The sequence below is a fragment of the Natator depressus genome, chromosome 8 (genome assembly GCF_965152275.1).
Source record: "Natator depressus isolate rNatDep1 chromosome 8, rNatDep2.hap1, whole genome shotgun sequence".
Taxonomy (NCBI): domain Eukaryota; kingdom Metazoa; phylum Chordata; order Testudines; family Cheloniidae; genus Natator; species Natator depressus.
This window is the reverse complement of record NC_134241.1, coordinates 15,173,083-15,180,683: the sequence shown is the minus strand read 5'-3', so window position 1 is coordinate 15,180,683 and position 7,601 is coordinate 15,173,083.

Here is a 7,601-nt window from a genome sequence, read left to right as displayed (position 1 = left end):
CCTCAATCAGCTGCTGAGTACGGATGTGGCTTTTAGGGTGGTGCAGATATAAACAACAGGCCAGTGACCTAGCCTTGTAAAAAATGTTAGAGATGTAACAAGGCAGCTATTTTGCAAACAGCATGACAGACAGGGATGGCAGAGCCTTGTTCATGCCCTAAGTGAGCTCAAGCAGAGTGGGAAGGATTCAAATTCAGACCTGGACCCTGAGTACTGAGATTGCCGAGAGCCCTCAAACCACATGTGGAAAATGCTGGCACGGGGTGCTCAGCACTTCCCAGGATCAGACCCCTTGGCAAATTTCCCTTCCTGATGTACACATTTGATAAGGGATCCAGCCCTTCCTGTGGAACAACATTACAATTCAATAGTGGTGACGTTTTGATGGAACTGGTAAAATTCTCTAATTTTTCCCCATACAGGCAAAACAGCTAATTTTTAAATTAATAATAATTATTATTATTTATTATTAAAGTAGGAGCTTGATCCAAAGTCTACTGATGTCAAAGGAGAGATGCTGGTAGATTTTAATAGACTATGGATCAGGCCCTAAAATAAGTCATTTGGATTCTGGGAAATTGTCACCACCCTCTCAGAACATATTTACTATATTCTGAATAACTCAGCCAGCAGGGATATCACCTAATGCCAACTGGGCAGCACTTCAACATTCTTGGAGCTATTTTCCTACATGTACAGCAACCAAGCTTCTTCCTTGTACAAGAAGCATTTATAAGAAATGGAAACAGTTTAAAGCTACCTTGCTGCAATTCACCATCTAGACGACTGGCGGGAAATGACAGCCCTTTGTTCTTTGTCTCATATGGAAGTCTGTGGACAAATTTTGCATGGATTTAACCCCACACAGCTGTGTTAGCACCGTGGGTTGGACACGTACATCGCTGTGGGTAACACTGGGTCCTAAATCTGGGAACAATTATGGGATGCTCAGTATTAGAGAGTGGTGGGAGCTGTTCCGTAGCTGAGATTGAAGGTAGCTTCCCATTTATATATTCCCAGCCTAACTCCTCTAAAAAGTAACAAGTGCCCCTAAATTCGGGTGAGGGTGAAAGGAGGGAGAGAAGGAGAAATGCAGGAGAGCAGGAGGATGGAGGGTGAAGGGACAATAGAAGAGGGGGGCAAAGAACCCCCAAGTAGGGTAGGAACTGGGGATGGACACTATGTTCCCTGGACTCAGGATGGAGGACTTTTGAGGAAGCAAGAAGAGCGGTGCACAGGGCGGTTGTAGGAGACTTGTTGAGCATGGAGAGAGTTAAAAGTGGTTCAAGGCACACCAGTGTCATGGGGGCAGGCAGAAGGAGGGCATGAAAAAGGTGCAGGGAAAAAAGATATATGTTAAAGGGACTCGGAAACTGCATGGGACCTGTGAGGAGCATGGAGAGGGGTGACAGGTGGGTGGACTGGGGAAGTCAGACAGGTGCTTAAAAGGAGGGTGAGGGGAATGGAAAACTGGGTGTTGGTGGGCATAGAAAGGGTCAGGTGATGAGGGATTTGGGGGGGAAGGAGATAGGATGTGTGATGATTTGGGGAAGCTATGTATACTTTATGAATTCTGGTTATTAGGAAGTTGTTGGCGTGAAAACTGCTTTATCATCATGAATGCCCCTCTGTATCTGTGGGTTCCCCCATTGCTGAAAAGGCTGTATCATGTCTTCTCCAGACCACAGACAATGGCGAGTGGTCAACCTTATGACTGTGCTCTGACCATACAATAGTTACTTAAAAAAGTGTCTGAGTAGGGAAACAAGTTTGGCCAAGTGATCTGCAGCGGTGGGGCTTTGGAGAGTGGAAATTCTCCAAGCCGAACAGAGAGAGGTGACCAAAGCAGGAGGCCATAAAACAACTCAGGGAGACATGCAGGAGAGGGCATGGGACAGACAGGCCAAGGTCAGAGAAGAAGAGCTGGGAGGAGAAGGCATGATGTTTCAGAACACAAACTATGCACTGGCGGAGAGGACTCTGGATCCCAAAGGACTCTGACCCCAGCCCAACGAGTGCTTCAGAATGGTGAGGAAGTTGAAGCAGGGAGAGGTGTGTAGGGTTTATTATTTGTGTATAGATCTATGTATTTCTCCTCTGATTAAGTAAAGAACAATAATGCTGTAGATTCCAGTGCAAAGACAGGGACAGTGCCTGTTCAGATTCTGGAGGCTTAAAACATTCAGGATGCAGCTGCTAGGTCCCCTCACAGCAGTCTGGTGAGTGGCATGGAAATTTTCCATGTGGATAAAGCCTCTGTCCCTAACACTATCCTCTAACCCCATGTCCCACCCCACTGTAACTTATTATCCCCACCAAAATCACACACACACAGGCCCCTTCTATGGACTTGCTCACGCTTGCAGGAGGGAAGCCCTGAACTGGCAGGCCTCATTCAGCTGGTCAGAGCAAGTGTCCCCTCTGCAGACCTTCTATGCCAACAAGACTCAAACTGTTGGTGCCATTAAAGAAAAAGGGAAGTCACAAGCAAAAAACTTCATCATATAGGGTTGAAATTAACAATGTGTTTCAGTGATGGCAGCTGACACTCTGCCTGCCAAAAGAATCCTTTCCTTTTTAAAAAAAATCAACACCTTCATTAAAAATAATATTAGCACACCGGGACGTGCACTGATAAGGGATCCTGTTAGCTTGCCAGACTCATGTAATCCTCCATTACTCATGATCATATCACCTGACTCATGCTGCCCCTTCAGCCTTAGCATTACTTCCTTGTTTTGTTCTGGCATTGAGTTATGCTCGAGACAAGGTAGATTCCTAGATTCCAAGGTCAGAAGGGACCAATGTGATCATGTGGTCTGACCTCCTGTATAACACAGGCCATAGACTTCCCCCAAAATAATTCCTAGAGTATATTTTTTAGAAAAACACCCAATTTGGATTTTAAAATTAGAAGCAATAGAGAATCCATCACAACCCTCGGTAAATTGTTCCATCGGTTAATTACCCTCACTATCAAAAATTTACAACTTATTTCCAGTTTGAATTTGTCTGGCTTCAACTTCCAGCCTTGGATCGTGTTATACCTGTCACTGCTCGACTGAAGAGCTCATTATTAAATATTTGTTCCCTATGTAGATACATATAGACGGCATGAGGCAGTATCTTTTATTGGACGAACGTCTATTGGTAGCCAGGACAAGCTCTCCAGCTTCGCAGAGCTCTTTCTCAGGTCTGGAGAAGGTAACCAGAGTGTCTGAATGAAATACAAGATGGGTCAGATTGTTAAGCACAAGAGGTTCACGTGGGGCGCTATAGAAGACCACTTACAATGAAGTGGGCAGCAAAGGATTAGCAGCCAGTCAGGCATGTTACAAGTTGTTGCAGTGAGCCATAAAACCAGTGTCTCTGTTAGGAATTTAAGTTCCCATGCTCATCTTTTGAAGGTGGTGTGCAGGCATCCTTTGAGGACAAGGACTGAAGTATGCTGTTGATTATTTACTCAAGAGGATGGCCCCGTGGTTAAGGCAATAGCCTGCAACTTAGAAGAGCTGAGGTCAATTCCCTTCTCTGCTACAGACTGCTTGTGTGACCTTGGGTGAGTCATTTAGGGCTAGACTTTTAAAGGTATTTTGCGCCGGTTTTTAAAAATTTGGCCTTTAGTCTTTCTGGGCCTCAATTCTGCATCTGTAAAGTGATGATAATAGGTCTACGCTACCTCACAGTGGTGCATGCAGATAAATACATTAAATATTAGGAGGTACTCAGATACTACAGTAATGGGGCCATACAGGTGCCTAAGCTAATTCAATATCAAATAAAGTAGGACAAAGGAATGTAGTTTCTGGGTACATTAAGCAATGTGTGAATTCTTCGATCTTCTTACTGTACACAACATGCGCTACTCCACGATGTGGAGCAGAATACTTTTTTATGAATGATACGTCTGTTTCTCGGAGTGTGTTGATCACACAGTGTTTGCTGGTTTGTGTAAATATGCACAGTGTCCCCATGTTTGTAATTTTTACTGGTTCAGTAATTACCCTAAGCACTTTTGTTTGTTTTGTTTTTTGTATTGAGTAGGGTTGTTAGTGTTTTAGTATATAAATAAGAACGGAAAATAGGAGTTTAGTTCTCTCTGAGTCTAATTAGAGCATAACGTACAAAGGGTTTTTTATCTGATTTTTTATTTCTTGGTCCCAGGCACCGGAAAGAAGCAAACAAATGAAACAAAACAAGCACCACCCTGATTTGGGTAAAATCCTTTGCAGTCACTCTGAGTGGGATCTGTGGGCCAAATTCTACTCTCACTTAAATTGCATTGCACTGAGTGAAGTTACTGCTGATTTAACTCTTTGTAAGCAAGAGCAGAGTTGGGATCAAGGTGTTACTCTCCCTTTGTGCATTCCTACTCTGCATTTATTTTGATTCCTACTGTAAGTGCCTAGTCACAGCTCTAGATGAGTTTATAGATTTAAAATACGTAGCAAAGAAGATTACATTGTGCACCCCACATACCAAACAGCACAGCTGCTCAAAACACAGTCACATGTAGTACTGAAGAATACTGGCCCACAACACCTGAAAGGCCCAGAATAGCCCTTCTTAAATTGACCTGCAAAAAGGGGGGAGGGGGAGAGATTTGTGCCCTTTTTTCCCAATCTTTATTATGTATAAAGAAGCTTGTAATGTTTTCCTAATACTATTACTTTTTCCCCCCAAAAGACTATTGGATGACTGGACATACATAGGATGACATAAAACCCACTATGTAAACGAACCCTAATTAGTTCAGATAATAAGTGATTGATATTTACCCTCTTTACAGCTCTTGTTTTGCATGCCTGCTTTTGTTAGCATCTGTTAAATTCAAATGCCTGAGAAACAACTCGGAGAAAAGATGTTTTCGTTCAAAGTTCAACATCTCCAGCCCCTCTGTTCAGAGATGAGAAAAATGATACAATAGTAAGAATTTATAAAAAATAGTTTTTGGAAGCAATATAAGCATTCATGCTTCAAGGCAAAAACCAAACCTCTAATGCAGTGGTTCTCAACCTGTGGTCTGTGGACCACTGGGAGTCTGCAGACTAAGTCTAAATTTTCCAGAGGGGTCTGCACTTCCATTCAAAATTTTTTAGGGGTCTGCAAATGAGAAAAATGTTGAGAACCACTGCTCTAATGGAACCTTTAGGAAGAAATTTTCCCTGTGGGCAGATAATTGCATAACTGCCGCCTGTAGGTTTCTTGTAACCGCCTCAGAAGCAGATGGTACTAGCCACTATCGGTGGTGATAGGATACTGTCCTAATCCAGAATGTCAATTCCTATACACCTAAAACTCATCATATCTCTCTCTCTCTAAAGACTTCCGCACCTCCAGCAAAGCCAGAGAAGGTCATTCTGATACTTCTAAAGTTTACAAGTGAGCGGAAAACAGGGCTTTAAAATAAAACAAACAAATCTTTCAGGCCAGCTTTACACAACACAAGTCAGTGAAAAAAGGTAAATAAACTTTCTCCTTCTTTGCAGGTCACCTTTAGAATTGAATGTTACAGCATTTCAGATCAATTGTAGCTCATTGTCTGGAAGTGGAGAATGTGTTTGTTGCCCCCGATTGGGGAAGAATTGCACACACCATCTCAGTTTTGCGGCCTTGTCTCCCTCTCTCCATACTGACCTGCTCATTTGTCTCATCTACCTGTTAGGCCTGGTCTTTTAGACTGTAAGCTCGTTGGAGCAGAGACTGTCATTTTCTGTGTGTTTGTACAGCACCTTGCAAAACAGGCTCTGACCTGGCTGGCATGAAGGTCCTACCATAGCATAAATGTTAAACAATATATAATAATAAAATTATAGGCTAAAAAATTAAGAGATTTCTGATTTTTGCTTCTTTCTTTAGAATCTAAGCTTTACTTTTTTTAAAGAGTATGCTTGTGTTTTTCATCATGAAAACAACAGGCAGATGCTGTTAACCTAGATTTGAAAAAAAAAAAAAAAAAAAACCAACCCAAACCTACCTTCCTCTTAGATGTGAACTTCATACCTTACTTGGGGACCATTAAAATACTAGCATGAAATGACTAATGACATTTCAAAATTACCTCACTCTTTGCTGGAATCAAGTCACCTATCAAAACAGCATACCCAGTGCTGCTCTCAGGGCCCAATCCAGCTCTCTCAAAATAAACGGGAGTCTTTCCTTGACTTCAGTGGTGTGAATCAAGTCCTCACCTACTCCTGTACCTGCCCAGAGGCATACAAGAGGACAAAAAATGGTCACCCTTCTTTCCTTAGGATAGTTATTTCAAAGCAACACATCCCTGACACACTGCCGAAGCTGGAGGGACCGTCCCGGGGTGCTTTCTTTCCCAGTGTTTGCAAAGTGTCCTTGTTTTCCAGTCCCTCCTCCTCCTCCATAGTGATAGTTTTGGAGGGCAGATACATAGGATGAATTTTAAAATTTTTGCTACATGCAACTGTATGTATCACCTGGCAGATGGGTGCTGTGGAAGTAAAGAGTGTCTTGGGACTCATGGGAGAACTAAGCAATGTTCTATAACCCTATGGGAGTGAAAGACTGAGACCAGATTTCAACTAAGAGTTTTATGAACAGAGACAACAAAGTAAGACCCCATCTGTGTTTCAACTATAACCAAATTAAAGGACCCAATTAAGATTGTCCAGGTTTTTAACCTAGTCACAGGACATGGTCAAGTTTTGTCTACACTACCACTTTTTGCCAGTGACACCAGGTGGGGACTATATTATAAGCAGCTCCCCTGACTTAATTATTTTTATAGTGTACACAGAGACTTGTTTGGTGCCTGCATTCACAGAGGCCCCTACCTGCTTCTTTTAGACCCAAATGTGCATTCGCTGAACATTCAACACTGCTAGGTTTTGAGTTTTGAGTTAATGCAGGATCAGACCCTTACTAAGATGGATTGATTGTATCTGCTTATGCCATTTTAAAGACACACCAGTAACTTCACGTTACCTTGACTCAAGAAACTGAGCAAACAGGCTTTTAGCTATCACTACATGCTACAAAAGTTCAAAAAGAAAAAAGGAAATCAGGAACATTCCCCACACATTCATTTTTCCTGATATTTTCTTCTTGCTTGGTTTCCACTGGTCATCATAGCTGCTTTTTATTTCAGGTGCTGCTACATACTTTCTTATGTAACTCTAATATTGACTAACTATATACATGGTTACAAGGTCCACCTTAGGACTCATGAACTGTGTTATCGGTGAGTCTTTCTTTCTAGTTTGTACTAAACTGATGCCCTAGAATGGTGTTAAGGGGCAGTCTCTTCAATGAGACGTTAAAACAGCATCGATCCTTGCCAGTTGGTTACAGTCCCACAACCCTTTTTGCAAGAGTTCGGAATGTTAACCCTGAAGTCCTGGCTAAATAGGGTTTTTTGCAATTTCAGCTGTATGCAGTATTTTCATTCATTTCCTGTTCTAAATTGTTAGTGTTATGTGCTTTCAGACAAGCTGTTGCTCTCCCCCGACACCTCCACTGCCACATTTCAGGGGTGGATTCAACAATCCTTGTGTGTAGCATCCTAGTCGGTCTGTTAAGCGCTTTAGGAGCCTTTAGAACGAAAGGTAATATTAGCATGCAAGATTTTA